Genomic DNA, 19,052 nt, shown 5'->3' with positions numbered 1-19,052 from the left:
TGATTGGGGGCCTTCTCAATCCTCTTGATTAATTTTGCCTGAAAGACCTTGAAATGGGCCTTGGTTGTTCCTGCAGTGCGCCTACGCTTGATAGCAGAGGACACTAGCGTCTGAAGACGCCTCTTTCTCGCTTGAGAAAGGATGCGAACAGTACCATGCCCTGAGTGTTGTTTTGGGGAGCTTTCGTTGGACGATGCTTGTGTAGTGTTTTGGAAAGGTTGATCGATTTGAGTGGTCAGAGTTAAAGGGAAAAACTGAAATAGCTTAGATTTTGGTAACGTTCCTCATCAGAGGAATCCATAGTAAGGACAGGAGAAAATTTTGGAGAACTGTGATCAGTGGGATTCACAGTTTGTTCTTCTTGGTGTGGAATATGTGAGAGTGATTTTGGTGAATGGTGCGGATGTTATGGTGTGATAGAGTGGTTTGGATCATATGTGTCATCAAATATGGAATTAACAAATTCTTGATTTGAAACTTCAGAGATTACTTCTTGATGTGGAAAAGTGGTTTCCAAGGAGTTTGATAGCTTGGTGTGAAGGACAAGGTCTTCTTCATCAACTAGTTCATCAGGTTCATTAGCCAAGATCTTCCTTTTACAGAAGAGGGGCCGTTGAACTTGTTTAGCAGGTTCATCATCAAATTGCTTCCTCAGGCGTTTAAGCTTTTTCTTGGGTTCTGCAGGCTTGCAAGCTGGAGACCCTTGCTCAGATCTTGTTCTTGAAGCAATGGGATGAGAAACAGGTAGTACTGGAACTCCACCTTTGATGATTCGGATGGATCGTTCCTTGGTAGGAGCTTTGGGCACATTCCTGGACTGTTCCGGCTCGTCATCAGGAAACGATGCGATTCATAAGGCAGCAGAAACAACTCTCTTGGTTGGTTCCTTGCCGACTTGATCAGCTAGTTCCTTCAAGTTTTTCAACTTTCCTTTGCCAGCTTTGGAAGTGGCATCAGTTTTCTTCTTTTCTCTTACAGCTCTTTTCTTCTTGGTCAGATATTCACCAGGGACCTCCGAGTCATCATAGGTGATGTTCATTTTGCTCACATCTCCCAGCTTGATTGGAGTAGGCCAGATGATATCTTCTTCCAATCGTTCAGCCTTGTTCTCTACAAACTCGGCGGTAATACCTTTCTTCTCAAGAATCATAGTCAGTAGGGATCCAAAAGGAAGGTATCCTTTTCCCATTTCCAGAAAGTTGAGAAAGTAGTTCCACATCAAATGAGCAAGGTTGATTTTCACTCTTTTCATAATCTTGTAGAGAGCGTACCTTGCATGTGCATTCACATGTCCTCTAGCACCATCTTTGGGAAGAACAACTTTGCTGAACAACATTGTTGAACTTGAGCTCATCTTTGAGATTGCTCACTTCCACCAGCAAAGGGTCTTCTGGATTTTTCCAGATACACCGGTAGTCTTCTACCTTTGACAACCAAACGGGAGAGTATCTCTCGCCTTGATCAAGGCTCATGTAAGGCCCTAAGTTCAATTTGGAACAATTTTATGAAAGTTCGAATAAAATTGAAGTTTTAGTTAATGTTTGATAGCTGGCAGATTAGAACTGTCAACTTGGGTGAATTTTTAGAGGGTCTTAACGACTTCATTTGGGAGAACTTCCTTCATGAGAGTTGTAGCCCTTTAAGTCTAGAAAATTCTCCCAGTGGTTTCGAGTCAATCCGATATCTGTAGCTTCAGATATCCCCGTTTTAGTGAGCAAAGGTCCAGCTGCCCAGACCTTACGAGCTCTAACTTAAAACTTTGGGCTTAAGCCTTGGTTAATGCGTTATTTGGGTCGGTTAGTGAACTTATGAGGTCATGATCAGGAGATTAAGAAGAGGCTAAGTGGGCCAAGTGACTTGGATGAGAAGGAAGGAGCTAGGGTTATGAAAATCCTAGCCCATTAGTGGTGATGCCGCAGCCTTGCAAGGAGAAAAGGGAGGGAGATTTTGATTTTCTTCTGCAGTAAAGAGTGATTAGTACCAATTAAGCCCTGTCCCCTCTGACTTAAAACAGCATTAAACCCAAAACCATAACCCTAGCCCACTATTTTCCCCTTGACCGCCAGTTTTGTGAGTAAAAGGGAGAGAAAAACCAAATTTTCTTTCTTTCTTTCACACTTCAGAAAAACAGAAGCTAATCACGTAAACACACCCCCATCTCCTTCATCTTGCTCCAAGAACCACCACCATCCAAGCCACCGCCGGCCACCATCACCACCCATAACACCTTGCGCGTGAAGGAGGAGCTGCGAGAGGAAAGGGAACCGCGAAGAGGGGGAGAAGAAGGACGTGGACAGCAAGCCTTTTGATCTTGAATCTTCATCTTTTCTTTCTTTTCAGGCCATTAACCCAAGGTAAGGGCTGGTCCTAGGATTGGGTAGATTGCCTAGGGTATTTGCCATGTTTTACTATGAGAAAAGCCATGAACATGATTGCTTTTGCAAGAGTTTTGTGTTCATGATGCTTGCTGTTTATTTTTGCCTTGAGATCTTGATGTTTTGCTTCTGATTTGAGATGAAATGTTGATGCCATGATTCTCCATTAATCATCACTACAACTACCGTTTCTTCTATGACTTTGCTTGATTAAAATGATTGAAGATTTATATGCTTAGATCTGCCTTTTGTGCTAGAATTGATGGTTATCTTGGTTCTGGAAATTTAAGCATGATATATGATATATGATATGTGGTTCTTGCTGCTGGAATATGGTTTAAAACTCTGGGACTTGAATGGTTGAAAAATTAATTTGAAGGCAAAAGTATCTCTGCCAGTTTCCTGTACTGGACAGCGAGTTTCGGAGCTTAATATCACCTAATTCGGGGTCTCAAATGAAAAAGGGATAAACTGGAAAATTGTAGATTTTCGAATTGTCTTTCTATGCATATAAAGAACATAATTTTTGGTCTATTAATGAGGTCTGGAGGTCGATCTTAGTGACTGTTGCACCTGCTGTTCTTCCTGTACCGGACAGCAAGCTTTAAGGCCTAATATCACCTAATTCTGGATCTCAAATTGAAAAGTGATAAACTATAAAAGTGTAGAGTTTCGAATTATCTTTCCAGTCATGTATCATGTGAAATTTGTGGCTAAGTATTGCGGTCTGTAGACCAGTTTTAGTACACGCTGCACCTGTTGTCCAGAAACACTAAATTTGAGAAATTGTTGGAAATGTTAGTAACATGTGATTAGGGACATTTGTGAGATTTTTATATGATGATATCTGTAAACTGAGCCTCTGGAATTTGTAAATAATTTGTGAATTTGGGAGGCCCTGATTATTTCTATGCTTTGCATGAAGTTTAGTAGTGACTTTTTTAGGAGGTCGCTCACCCAGCTGTAATTCATCCTAGTGTGACTGTTATTTCTTGATGTTGTAATCTGATACGATATTAACTCATAAGACTCTAGGATTGACATTAGAGCCTTAAACACCAAGAGAATGAATTTATAACTCGCTTGCAAGTAAATGTGAATAATTTGGACATAGGTCAGGTAGACTATGGTCCATGAGAACGATGGTACCTTGCACGCGAGGGAGTTATTTGGGTTGACTGCGGTCTCCCGTGAACCTTGTGGGCCGGTGTGGCTTCACGTGATTTGGTTGACTGCGGTCACCATGAACTTTTGTGGATCACTGCGGCTCCACGTGATTTGGTTGACTGCGGTCACCGTGATGACCGTGCCTCTGCGGAAGCACGAAGATGGCCATGGAAGTTTTGGTGGGTTGTGTGAAGTGAGATTCCGTTAGTAACTGACTCTTTCCCATAAAAGACATATAATGTACTTATATTATATATGTTGTTGTTGATTTTGTCATTATCATCCTTTTTGTTGGACCTGACCCTGCTTGTTTGCTATGTGTTTATTTGGGGGGGGGGGGTAGATGGTCGTGAAGATAATGGCGACGTCTCATTCTTGGGAGTTGATGCTACGTGACGAGCCACTACAGATGACGACTACACTTCTGATGAAGAGGAAGAAGATAAAGAGGAAGGGGCCAAGGATAAGGTTGGGTTGTGAGACATCCATTTTTCTTTTGGGTTGAGAGTACCGAGTTTTGGAAGTATTGAACCATTACTTTATTTTAGTTGAGATAGTTTAACTTGATGTAATTTACTTTGAAGTTTTCTACCGGATATTTATTTCATACTCTTTTCAATGATTAATAAAGTTGGAGGTTTAGGTTGATGTTTATTTCCGCAAGTTTGAAATGGTTAAATTTCGAGAATTTTGTAAAATTGAACTTTTATCATTATTTCAAGATTAATAAGTGAATCGACGAAAACTCTTTATGAAAATTGGTTAATTAGTTACTGTGTAACACTCGAGAAATCGGGGCGTTACAGCTCACATTGAGAGCCTCAGCGACGTCATGCAGTGTGACGTCGATGATCTTGTTGTTCGCCCTTGACTTGATGGTTTGCCGACTCTTCACCATCGCACAGTCATAAAATTCCTTGACAAGAGGCACATAAACCTCTCGTTGTGCCATATTGTATACTGTTTCCCAGTCTTGATACATGAGATTAGTGAGTCCTGCCATTTTCACAAATGCAAAGACCTTCATGTCCAGATATCTTGGTGAAACGAGAGCATTATCACCCAGTTTCTCAGTCTTGACGACTCCTATCTCTTGGTTTTGAACTGATCGTTGCTGATTGATCCTGTCAGATCTTCTCTTCAAGATTTCCATTTCAATCTCTGTGTAAGGTGACTTACCACCCTTCTTGGAAGGAGCTTTGGAAGCGGTTGCAAGAACTCCGACCATTAGGTTTTTGGAAAAGGAAGAGACTTGCAGAGAGAATGGGGTTGCTTTTCTTGGAAGAGAGAGAGAGAGAGTATTTTGCAAATGAGATAGCGTGAGGGAAGTTTACAAAATCTCTTAGGGATATGTTGATTGAGAATATGGAATGACAGTTTTGGAAGAAAGTGTAAAAGGCAGTTTTCTTTGGAGAGAGAAAAGATCAAACAAATAGGTTGAGGTTACACGCGCGATAAAAGTTGATTGAATAACTGTTACGCATTAAATGTGATGTGACTTTTCAGAAGAAAACTGTTGAAGCACGTGCCAAGGATATGATGACGTTGAACTTTTGACAATTGAATTGCTAGCTGTTACTAAACGGTACCGAAAATAGATTCATAGTACGGTGTAACACTTGAGCAGTTATCATTGGCTTCTTGCTGATAGAACTGCTGAACGATACATAATCGATTCACCGAACGGTACCTGCTAAATTAGGAAGATTGCGTTTTCGTACCTTCAATGAGCAGATTGCATATTGATTCTTTTTCTCAAGTCTGAGAATCTGCCTTCCAGTAATGGTTTTGTGAGAATGTCAGCAAGTTGATCTTCAGTATGAACATAAGACATATCAATATGTCCTTTTCCAACTAGATCTCTAATGAAGTGATGTTTGATTTCAATATGCTTTGTCCTTGAGTGCTGAACTGGATTTTTCGCTATATTTATAGCACTTGTATTATCACACAGCAAAGGTATGTGGTTCTCATGGATATTGTAATCTTCAAGTTGATGCTTGATCCAAAGAAGTTGAGTACAGCAAGAACTGGCTGCAACGTACTCAGCTTCACCAGTGGATAGAGAGATGGTGCTTTGTCTTTTGCTACACCAAGAAACTAAACAGTTTCCTATAAAATAACATCCTTCGCTGGTGCTTTTTCGCTCAACTCTATCTCCAGCATAGTCAGCGTCACAGTACCCATTTAGCCTGAAATCACTACCTTTCTCATACAGTAGACCAAGATTAGCAGTACCTATTAAATATCTAAATATTCGTTTGACTGCACTAAGATGTGATTGTTGAGGATTTACCTGGAATCTTGCACATAGGTAAACACTAAACATGATGTCAGGTCTGCTTGAAGTAAGATACATAAGAGATCCAATCATTCCTCTGTACGATGTTGGATCAACCGGTGAGCTCTCATCGTTCTTGTCCAGAATGGTGTTTGGATACATTGGAGTGTTCATCTCATTTGAATTTTGCATGTTGTATTTCTTGAGCATATCCTTTATATATTTGGTCTGATGTATGTAAATCTTGTCTTTCTCTTGCTTGATTTGGAGACCAAGGAAGAATTTTAGTTCTCCCATCATACTCATTTCGAATTCGCTTTGCATGAGTGTCGAAAATTCTTTGCATAGTTTATCACTGGTGGCTCCAAAAAAGATGTCATCAACATACAGTTGTACAAGAATGTAATCGTCCTTCAGATGTCTTCTGAACAGTGTGTTGTCGATCTTTCCCCTTGAGAAACCGTTCTTCATGAGAAAGCTGCTCAGACGATCGTACCATGCTTTTGGCGCTTGTTTTAAACCATAAAGAGCTTTCTTGAGTTTGAATACATGTTCAGAGGCTGATGATTCTTCAAATCCTGGAGGCTGCTTCACATAAACTTCTTCTTCAATTACCCCATTTAGAAAGATACTTTTGACATCCATTTGATATAATTTGATGGAGTGTTTGTAACACCCCGATTTCCGGGGGTCACTTTAGTAACCTATTAAAGTAAATATGCAATATTTTCTAAAAGGGATTTATAAATGCGAGTATTTTTTTTTCTCTTCAAAGTATTTCTAAATCATCAAATGCATACTCCCAACTATATATAAATTTACATCCAGCCTTAAACAAGGCAAGTACCCGGAGGTAACAACAGATGAACCCAACTTACAAACCTAACGAATAGAATTAGATTCAACGAGGAATCTATTACGCAATGACTTATAAATCTGATATACTCCCTACGATTTCCACATCGGAGAATCGCAAGATAGCAATGCACCGGAACCTACCCAAAACTTCAAACGATACTTATAAAATAATCCTATAAGCTTTAACCAACAATGATAAGCTCTTTACCCAAAAGGCTCTAGCCTTACACCCGACTCTATTCTTCGAGTCTTCTATAGTTCTTCGACATGGAGTAGCATCTGCTCGCATCACCACCTATCGTTGTCTGACAATGGGCGTAGTCCGCCAAAACACAAACAGAAGGCGCGAGGGTCAACTCAAGGAATTACATAAATAATACACCTAGTAGATAGAGTTTAAGGGATAGCGCTAGCTACTTAGGCTTAGAAGTTTGTGATAGCATTATAAATTATATATCTTCCAATTGAATATAAATGATAATTACTGACAATTAACATATATCAAGTAAGATTAACAAGTAGCAATCACACTCGGCAACTAAGTCAGTATGCATGGTGCATGAATGAGATGACGAGGAACAAGATGCAATCCGGAGGGATGGGCACCAACGAGTCAGCCCTAACACCAGCCACGGTGGGACCATTTCCGCTCGGGTGTCTCTTATACCAAACAAAAGGTAGTCAGATCAGCAGTAAACCCCGAAGGCCTGCCATTTCCGTCTGCTACTAAGAATCACTGCAGTGTTCTTATGTGGAAATCCGGGTCTTATGACCATTTTGGAATCCACCGAGGTCCGGCATCCCACCGTGTATTAACCCCAGAAATGTGTGCATGAATGCAAAGTGATTAGCCAAACAATGTCTCCGACCTCACTCGTCACGTCGCCACGTGTTCTAGCTAACTTATTGTCTTTAAAAGGAATACCCTAAGGTAAATGTCGATTCTGCGACAAAAGACAATTAATTATAAAAAAATGTATTATCTCATGATGACTTCTTGAATCATCCGACTCATCTCCATCCGATGGTCAAAATCTGCTCAGCGAGCAAAGAGTATCGACATACTCGGAAACTATCTGTTTCCCAGCTTATCTTTCAGATAGCCAAACAACAAAACTGCTCATCGAGCAAAAGAGCATCAACATACTTAGAAACTTATTGGTTTCCCCACAACTTGGATTCGACGACACTTCTCATTTTCCCAAACTAATATTCAAACCCTAAGCTTTCATCCGAGATTGTTATCTTTATTTAAAGGTTCAAAGGTCGTTTAGTGTCTTATGAATTTTCCTTGTAAAATTGTTTCCATTTAGTTTTATCTCTAATCTTATGAGTTTAAAAGATCCCATAATCCCAAGTAACTCCCAGAGAAGGTCTCGATCCACTAAAACAATAACAAGGCCCGAACCTCGGTTCGTCCCGTCAAACTTTCCCAAAATCTCATGATAAATTTGGCATAACTGCCCGTTATCCTCACTCTGACGTACAACAGATATATGTGTAATTGCATAATCAAATTGGCACAATCCAACAGTCATGGCACATATATCAACACATCCTAGATTAACCGTTTAGCACATAGCATGTAAATCAATATCAACACATCCTAGATTAACCATTTAGCACATAGCATGTAAATCAATCTCAAAAACAATCCAGCGATGAATAATCATCATTGTCAGCCGAAGCCTCAGAAAACATTTCCCAGTCAATCACAATCAAGTGCATAAACAATAAATCAAGTCGAATTCGTCGACACCTAAAACATTAGCTAGTATTCAGTGAGTAGCCCTCACCTGTAGTTCCTCCAGTGTGGTCCTAAAGCGTTCCTTCACAATCTCCCCCTTCCTCTCCTTGGAATTCCTCAAACGAACCTTAGAGCAAAAACCATAGAATTCAATCACAATCAGTCAGAAACTCAGCAACCAATACTTACTAAGGTTACACGAAGCAGCATATACTCCGAAGTACGATAATCTAACGCGATAGGACAAGTTTTCGGAAAAAGGGATTTTTCCTCCCCCCTTGGAGGTGTTCTCGGCCACACACACTAATTGTGTGCGCCGATTTTTCTTCGATCAAACTTGGTTCCTAGGTTATCATTAGTCGTAACTAAGGCAGATTAAAGCTCGGAAAAGTTATCGGATCGAAAACTGTCGTAGGGGTATTTTTGGTCAATATTTTTAGCTCAGAATTTTAAAATTGGAAATTCGAAAAACAAATTTGATGGGGACGTCACCAACGACGTTTATGACAACTAACCCTATTGGCGCTAAGCTAAGTCGAGAGTTTTAAGTCTAAAGGGTGAAGCTTTGGCCAAAAATGGGTTTTTCAAGCAGAATTGAAACTCGTCGGCAGTTCGGCGAGATTCGGCGAAATGTAATCCGCTAAACATGCTCTTGGGCACGCACGGAAGAAGTTTAGATAGAAAGATTAAGTTATTTGGAAAGTTTTGCAAAAAGCTCAAAACTTAGAGCACAGAAAGACAAAGAGAAAAACGACAGAATTGACGATCAGAAGTAAGGGATAGCATCTATACCTCGAGATCTTCAAGTAGCAACTGTCGATGCAACGATCAGGCAAGAATCGGCGAAAAATCTTTTCTCCCCTCCTTCTCCTCTTGCTCGCGGGTTTGGTGGTGAAAATGGTGAAGAGTTTTGGTTTTTTTCTCCTATTTATAGGGAATGGAAAATGCGGAAAAATGAAAATATCGCGATTTCGATTTTTCCTATGCCATCCTCCGTGAATTCTAAGATAGGTTCTGGCGACAGAATTCCAGAACTCAAAAGAGGTTTCTTGGAATTAAGGTAAACGATCCAAAGTCGGTGTAAATCTATTTTACCCGAAAAACTACTTTTTGCAGTGAATGTCGGATGAGAAAACTTCTTTCTGAAGAAAGATTGGAAAGCTCGAAAGAAATAGGGTCACGCGTGTGGAATCTTCGTTTGAAGCTCCGAATAGAAAAAGTCTTCATCAACCGTTTATTTTTTGTTTCTTGAGCTATCAGGGTTTTAGTTTCGGCAAACCTCCGAGAATTAGAATCGGACGTTCGTGCATTCCAGGGTTTGGCATCGAAACGCTTGTCATGGAAGGATTAAGAGAAGTTCTAACATTTCTCTGAAGATTTTTGGAATTAGTTTCCATCGAGTCTTTAAGTGCCAATTAGTCGTTAACTGACGCTCTCGTCCTAGGTATAAGCGAATACTACTTGTGTTCTAACTTATATCGACTTTGATACAACCCATGGCCTTTTCCTGAACTTTCTCCTTCATAAACTTATTCCATTCAATAAACACTTGTTCAGGTTTTCCTTCAAGATACATCAAACCTAATCGTGAATAGGAATTTCATTCACTTATTTGGGTCTCACAGTGTTGACATGCAAAAGCTAGAAGAATGCGAATTGCTTCAATTCTAGCCACGTGAGCAAAGGTTTCTGTGTAGTCAATTCCCTCTTGTTGATTGTACCCTTGAGCAACCAGTCTTGCTTTGTTCCTTGTTACTTTTCCATTTTCATCCATCTTGTTTCTGAAAACCCACTTGGTACCAATGATTGAGTTTCCTTTAGGCTTAGGTACGAGTGTCCAGACTTCGCTTCTTTCGAACTGATTTAGTTCTTCTTGCATGGCTAAGATCCATCCTTCATCTCGTAAAGCTTCATCTACAGTTTTAGGTTCAATTTCTGAAATAAATGCGGTGTTGGATTCTTCTCTGAAGGCGGATCCTGTCTTGACTTTTTCTAAGACACTTCCAATAATCTGTTATGGTGGATGATCAGATTTGTATTTCCACTCCTTTGGTAGAGAGATACCACTTGATGTCATCACATGATCAGACGGTTCTTGAGACTCTGATTGAGAAGCAGTGGACTGTTCTACAGGTGAGACGTCAGAGGGTTGAACTTCTTTGGAGATCTCTTCATCCTCTTGATCAGAAAGATCAAGATTTAGAAAGTCTCTTTCCAAACGATCAGTTGATTCGGTTGAGTGATTGTCAAACTTGACATTGATGGATTCCTCGACTGCTTTCGTCCTAGAGTTGAAAACTCTGTAGGCTTTAGAGTGAGTGGAGTATCCAAGGAGAATACCTTGATCAGATTTGTTGTCAAATTTTCCAACATTGTCCTTATTGTTGAGTATGAAACATTTGCACCCAAAAGGATGAAAGTACGAAACGGTAGGACGTCTTCCACGCCACAGCTCATAAGGAGTCTTCTTTAGTAACGGTCGCATGGATATTCCGTTTTGGATGTAGCAAGCAGTTTCAATAGCTTCAGCCCAAAAGTACTTAGGTAAAGAGGTTTCACTTAGCGTCGTTCTTTCCATTTCTTGAAGTGACCTGTTCTTGCGTTCAACAACACCGTTTTGCTGAGGAGTTCTGGGAGCTAAGAGTTAATGAGTGATGCCTTTTTGTTCACAGAATTTTTCAAACTCTTCATTTACAAATTCTCCTCCACGATCACCGCTGATGGTTGTGATGTAGTAGCCTTTTTCATTCTGAACTCTCTTGCTGAATATTTTGAATGCTCGGAAGGTTTCATCTTTGCTTGTTAGGAAAAATACCCAACAAAATCTTGTGTAGTCATCGATTATGACAAAACAATATCTTCTTCCAGAGATACTAGCTACTCTAGTAGGTCCAAACAAATCCATATGTAAAAGGTCCAGGGGTTTGCTGGTGCTGACAGAGGTTTTAACACGACAGGAGGTACGATGTTGTTTGCTTTGAACACAAGCAGAACATGTAACATCAGATTTGATAGTCAGTTTTGGCAGACCACGTACTAAGTCATTACTTATGATTTAGTGATGGTCCTTAAGGAAGCATTCCCTAGCTTCCTATGCCAAAGCCAAGTATTGTCCTCTGATGATACTAGACAAGTTATATTTTGATTTGCTAGATTTTCCAAGTTGGTCTTATATAGATTCCCTTGTCTCTAGGCTTCAAAGATGATCTTGTCATCAGTATCAGTGACACTACACTACACTTCACTTTATTGAAGGAAACAATGAACCCACTATCACATAATTGACATATGCTAAGAAGATTGTGTTTTAATCCTTCAACCAACAGAACATTATTGATCACAGGGAGTGGTTCCTTACCAACATTAACTTCTCCAACAATGAGTCCTTTCTGATTTCCTCCAAAAGTAACTGATCCACCATTCCTGTTAGTTTGGATCTTTGGGAACATAGACTTTTCTCTTGTCATGTGACGCGAGCATCCACTGTCCAGGTACCATTGTTGGCGTTTCCTTCGTTCTGTTAAATAAGTCTGCAACAGAGATAATTGACATTTTAGGTGCCCAAATTTTCTTGGGACCTGAAGGGTTAGTAGCATTTTTAGGAGGAACCTTCCTTTCATAAGAAGTTTTCCTTTCATCTCGCTCAATTTTGTAGTTCACAACAAACTTAGTTTGATCAGACTCAGATGATGTAAAGGATATGCCAGACATGTTTTCACTAGATGAGGCTGATTCATTGTCAAAACCTAATCCACTTTTATCATACAGTTCGCGACTGTTGCCGCACAATTTAACTAGATTATCATGACCAATTGTGAATGTAGATAAATCATCTATTAAAACTTTAATTCTTTTCTTCAAGGTAGTTACTTCCTTAACAGAATCTTGTTCCTTTAAGGAAGTGTTTTCCTTAACTATGTGGTTCTTTTCTGTCAACACTTTTTCATGCTCTAGTTGTAGCTTAGCAAACTGTTTCTTCAAGGTTTTGTATTTTTCAGATAATGCATATGAATGTTCAAGTAGTTCATTGAATTCTTCTTTAAGATTTTCAGGTTTTACCTCATCATCCTCTTCATCGTCTGAACTTTCTGCAGATGCCATGAGAGCAACGAGTGCATCTTCATCTTCATCTTCATCATCATCTTCTGAACCGTCCTCAGAGTCATCCCATCCGGCTACTAAGGCTTTCTTTTTCTTGTAGAATGGTTTCTTGATTGACTTTTTCGCTAGTCTGGGACATTCCGACTTGATGTGACCTGACTTGTCTATATTTGAGCCACCTTCACCTTTGTGAGTGAAAGATTTCTTTTTCAAGCTTGATTCTCGTTTGTTGTCTTTCCTTAATGTTCCTTTTACTTTTTGTTGTTTGATCCACATTCTCTTGAACTTCATGTTGAAGAGAGCTTGTTCATCCTCTGACTGTTCTTCTGAGGATTCTTGTTCTTCATATTGTTCCTTTGATTGAATGGCTTTTGAACTGTTTGATTTGAATGCAATGTTCTTCTGCTTCTTCAGTCCTTCGTCATTTTCTAGTTCTATTTCATGAACCTTTCGAGATCCAGAGGAGATCTTCCAGTCTCAATGTGCTGAGATCTTTAGCTTCTTGAATAGCGGTGACTTTGGGTCTCCATCTTCTGGGAAGGCATCTTAGAATCTTTGTGATTTGATCAACATATTCATATTTGGGATCAATATTCCTAAGACCGTTAACGATGGTTTGGAATCTTCCAAACATATCATCAATGCTTTCATTTTCCTTCTCTTGAAGGTTTCATATTCAGCCACAAGTAAGCTCACTTTGGCTTGTCTGACATTTGCTGTACCTTCATAGGCAAGTCCTAGAGCTTCCCGGACTTCTTTTGCTGTAGCTAGACCATCAAGTTTGTCCAGCTGAGATTTTCTCAAAGCACATAATAGGAACAACTTTGCTCTAGCGTTGAGTTGATAATCTTTGCGTTGTGGTTCTGTTAGTTGATCTTTCTTTATAGGTTCTCCAGCTTCATCTTTGTGAACGATGTTGCCATTTTCAATGATGTCCCATAGTTTGTGTGGCGTCCCCTTCCTTAAGTGACGAGTTCTTCCTAACTCCATCACTCAGGAGTGAGCACGCTACGTGAAATAGTGAACTTTTTTTTTTCTACTTAGGGTTTCCTCATTGGGCCGGGATCGCAAGAGTAAAGAGTACTCAAGAGTTTCCCTTAACATCCCCAGGCATTTCGACCTCCTAACTTAAGACTACGGGAATAACGATATAAACCACACAAATCATACATAGCATGCATAGTTGGTGGACGGATCCACCACATAAGTCTACAGATAAGAAGACAACACATAAAGAGGACACAGTGCCCTCAAACACATAGTCTGGTACAGGTAATCAGAATACAGAAACAGAAACATAAATCATCATCATCATCATCATCAGAAACTCGGACCATATGGCTTCATCCCCTCGGATCTTCCTCCTCCGGATCCTCCTCACTGACCCCCCCGCTGGCTGCTGGCACTGACCCTGGCTCTGCTGTCGGACCCTGCTATGACTCCCTGACTCCGGACGCCTCGCCTCTCCGAATTCTGTGACGGTAAATTCTGGCATCTCGAGAGAATCTAGGGGGTCTCACTCGCTTGCGGGCTGTGAGCCGAAAGCAAGACAAGTTCCTCCGGGGTGGAGAAGATCCCATAGACTCCTGGGTCTGCGGAACTCTCTGATCTGGGGATCCCGGTGGGCTTACCACGATGACTGGTACTGCTGGGATAGGCTCTCCGGTCTCCATAGGCTCACCTGCCTGTGGATATGGCCCCTGTGGACTGCCTGGACTCCGCGGACCTACGTGCTCAGCGTGGGTCGGCAGGAAGAATGAGAATACGATCGGGAGTGTCACTGGGAACCCGATGTGTCCTGCTCCTGAATCCCTGCACCACAAAATTGTGAGTCCTTGATAAAAGCAGTATCCGGTAACTGGGTCAACATGCCAGCCAGCACGGGACGGGAAATCAGCGTGGATCACGAGGACTGGAGGGAAGCTCATTGTCACACCTGTTATCTGCTTTTATAAAAATAAGTACAAGGGTGAGTCATACGCGACTTGCACAATAATACACATCAGATAAGATAAGCGTTAAAACATAAGCCAACATATCATTAGTCACACACATGTTAACAAACACAAGTAATAATGCAATATGGCTAAATCAACCTTATTCATCCGTCCTTCGAATTGACTTCTCTCACTACTTCGTAGGAAATGGTGAGTTCATCGCCAACCTTTTTATTATTTTATTTATCATGTGATGAGTATAATTTAAGGGCCCGAAGCTATTGCTTCGTTACCTTCGGAAAGTCGTCTCGGGAACATGGACACTCCTTACAGTCCACTCTTTACCGGACAATGATCGCTCAGTAGCTCACACACAGAAGTACATAGCGCAACTCTTTGCCTTAAACATCATGCCAATCCCGACCTCAGGGGTCCTGCCGAGACGGACATGAGAGGTGTACTGGCGTGTAAATCCCGGGTCAATTCATCTCTGAACATGACCACCTTTGGCGTCTCTGTATTCCCACTCTCTTAGTGGTAGTGACAGTGCTTTCCTACTCCTTATTGCTCCTTGAGTGTATTTTTAAATATCAATCATCTCCCCCTTATACTTCCATTAAGTTTCTAATAAATTAGAAACAAGCATTTGCTGCCTTACTTAAAGTAAGTACACCATAGTAATTATAGAGGTGGGATCTTTGATAAGATCAAGTAGTTCTAGGAATACAAGCGGAGTTCTAATCCGTCGTTAATGGTTATGTACTTTTAATTTCTTAGAGAAAAGGGCTCACTTACTTATTCTACTATCATTATTCATTTTACTATTCTACCTATCCTACGGTTAATCCTAAGGTGTTATATGTGGTTCAATTTTCAAAAGCAAGTATCCATAACACATTAAATCGGGGATTATCTTTTCCCTCTTCCGACTACCTCAGATGCTTCAACGTATCAGGGACAATCCTGATACCATGTCACTTATAATCCTAAGTACCACTATATCCCATAGTGTACTATCATCCCTATCTACTATGCATCACTTCAATCATGGATCACAGTCACAGCAATTCAGCATAATAATTCATCCAACATTCACTCTTCAAGCACAACATCCAATCATGCATCCAATAACATATAAGCAAGTAATAATATGCTTCCTACCGTAATAACGTTCAACTTATTAGTTGTGTACCAAGACAAGGTCTTGTATAACCCCCCTTACCTTTAACCTTTACCAATAGAGGATCGTGTGTGTCTGAGATAGCTCCCTCTGCATCATTGATTATGCTTGGGTCAAGATAAGCAAATCGAGGCATTCTAACTTAGCCTTGATCTCAACTAACTAGGGTGTAACCTATATTTTGCATGTCCATTAATCTGACCTAATTAGTTTTAAGTCCCTAAATCATTCACTTAGGTTAATTACTAATTCAAAAACAACAACTTAATCATCTAGTTATATTATGCAAACTAATTTCATTTTCTAATAGCTAATTCCTATAATTCTTTCCATGTTACCATTTCTGTCCTCATGTCCTATACGTCCTCATAATCTGATTTCATTATTTCTAAGTCATTAATCTAATAATCTAACTTAAGCTAAAATATTTCTACTTAATTATTTCTAATTACTTAAGCTATATTATGTAAATTAATTCTATGATTAAGTTACAACTCTTAAGTCCTTACCTGGTTATTATCCTACTGGTTTCAGGTTCTATTAAGCTCATTTTACTATTCTCAGCTTAAACTCAGGTTCAGAATCACTTATTTTAAGCACTTAATTCAAAGTCTACTTGCAAACTAAGAAATCTATAAACTGAGCCTAATGTTAACATCTAATAGTCTATTCCTATAGTTTTCTAGCTTCTGAGTTCAATGGAATCATCGATTTCAACTTCTGGACACTCTAACAGTGCCAATTCACGATTTCAGAGGCTGCCTACAAGGTGAAATTGGGGCTTTCCTCTTCAAGGCTCTAACACTACAATTAACTATCCTAAAAGCTCCTATGACGTTCCAGAAGCATAAACTAATCCAGTTTGCAGGCCAATTCACTCTTGAAGCTCAACCCGATAGCTTCTTCGAGCTTCAAAAACCTTGGATCGGTTCTCATTGATTCCTAACGATTCATGGCTCTAAAGTAGTCTAAAGCTTCCTATCTATGTCCTAACATGCTCAGGGGATCAATTTGGATCAAAAACAAGCTAAAATTGGCGAGTTTTAGAAGCTACCTCGCCGGAAGTTGCAGAACTCGCCAGAGAAGACGATCGAAGGTTCTTAAAACGTCACCGCCGTGCTACTCCGAGTATTGGGGCTTGATCTACAGGTTGTGGGGAGTTGAATGGTACTCGTGGGTGTGGCTAAAGTGCTCGGTGATGAGAGAAAAGGCGCGTTACAGGTTGAGGGGTCGCCGGAGCTTCGCCGGAGATGGTGAAAGCTTCGTTTCTCGACCAAAACTTGACCACAAATAGTCAATTCTCTTCCTCTCCTCTCCAGGAACACAATGGGACAAGAATCAGGGTCTTACTCTCTCTGGTTTGAGAGATTAGAAGAGAAGAAGTTTCTGAACTTCCTCTCGGTTTTTCTCTTCTCTCAAGCTCTCTGGGCACTCTCTGAGGGTTTCAAGGGGCTTTGTGTGATGCTGTGATCGCGTGGATTCGAATGGTACTCCTTATATAGGCTGAAAAGTAATTAAATGGCTAATCCAAGCTTAAGCATTTTCAAGGTTGCACCACCAATCGGTTTTCATGCATGGTGATTAACCTAGGGCTTCTGGTTGTGTGGGGTGAGTTTGGAAAGCTTCAGAAGCCATCAGAGGTGATGAAGGAAGGGTGTCATGGCTGATTGCTTGCTTGAGTCAGCGGCACACAAATCCTAGGGTTCCGACTGTTCGATTTCTTTATTATTTTCCATGTCGGGACAAAATTGATGCAATATTATACTGGTTCAGGTTTGTTAGTGCTAAATTAGAGTGTATTTCCCCTCTCAAGGTTCAATATCATCTCCTTAGAGTGGTTAAAGTATCACTCTTTTAGCTTGGTTCGGGTTTCGATCACTCTGAGACAATGCATTTATCATTGTCAAGAGATGTGATCAGATCATCTATTTAGCCTATCCTACCTCTATCTCAAATTCATCCTCTTTTTAGGGTTATTGTGACCATGTCTTTGGTACTTTCATTGCCGGGTCGATTTAAAGTCGATTGACCGACGTCTCGGTTTACGTGCAAACAAGCAATATAGTAAAATATTCACACATACATGCATACACACACATATTATATATATTATATATATATATACATATATATTATATAGTATAGTTAGATTGTTAGTGCGTATTTGCCTATTCCGACTTTCTAGGGTTTCGTATCTCCTATGAGGTCGTTACCTTGTTGGTGGGATGTTACACTCTCCCCTCCTTTTTGAGAATTTCGTCCTCGAAATTCACATCCTAAGATACTAAACAGTTGAGGGTATGTCCTTCTCATATCCTCCTCTAATTCCCAAGTAGCTTCCTCATCTTTCCCCTCACTCCAAGCTACTTTCACTAACGGGATTTCCTTTTTCCTAAGTTGTTTCATCCTCCTATCCAATATCTTTTTAGGTTCGGCCGTGTATGTTAAGTTCTCCTTGAGTTATATATGTTCAGGTTTTATCACATGAGAAGGGTCGGGAATGTATTTCTTTATTTGGGAAACATGAAACACATCGTGCAAGTTTGACAAAGATGGCGGTAGCGCCACCTGGTAGGCTGATGTTCCTACTTTCCTAAGGATTTGGTAAGGTCTTAAATATTTTGGTGTAAGCTTTTTCGACTTAATTGACCTTCCTATCCCTTTAATTGGGTTAACTCTGAGGAAAACATGGTCTCCCTCTTCAAACTCTAAAGGCTTTCTCCTACGATCATAGTAAGCTTTCTGCCTATCCTGTGCTATCTTAAGCTTCTCCCTAATTCCTTTCACCTTTTTCGACATATCCTGCACGACGTCGGGTCCTAGTACTAGCTTATCTCCTTCATCAAACCAACTTAACGGGGTTCTACACTTCCTTCCGTACAACGCTTCAAATGGTGCCATTCCTATGCTTGAGTGGAAGCTATTGCTATATGAAAACTCCACTAATGGAAAACAATCTTCCCAACTGCCTTGCTCTTCTAAAGTGCATGCTCGCTGTAAGATCAAGTTTTGATCTAGTAGTACAACTCTATGTTTTGATGATTACAAGTTAACCTTTTGATATGAACAATTATGGTACTCTAACGTGTTTTTCTGAGTGTGCTATTTACAGGCTCTGACCTCAATTCAATCCCACACAAATCAGAAGCACTGTGCATAAAGAGTGACCCAAGCAACGCTTTCGCATTGACCATGTTCAATATGAATAGTGGAAAAGCTTCAGAAGTTCTGAAGCTACACAAACTCTGATGTGGACTCAGTCACTAGAAGCTCTGAAGATCCAGAAGTTCTGATAACCAAGAAACACTGAAAGTTCAGATGTTCTGATGGTGTAGAAGACTCTGAAGATACAGAAGCTGAATAGTGGAAACTCTGAAGTCGAGAAGCAAGAAACTCTGAAGACCAT

The sequence above is a fragment of the Lotus japonicus genome, chromosome 3 (genome assembly GCF_012489685.1).
Source record: "Lotus japonicus ecotype B-129 chromosome 3, LjGifu_v1.2".
Taxonomy (NCBI): domain Eukaryota; kingdom Viridiplantae; phylum Streptophyta; class Magnoliopsida; order Fabales; family Fabaceae; genus Lotus; species Lotus japonicus.
Note: the sequence above shows the minus strand (reverse complement) of the source record.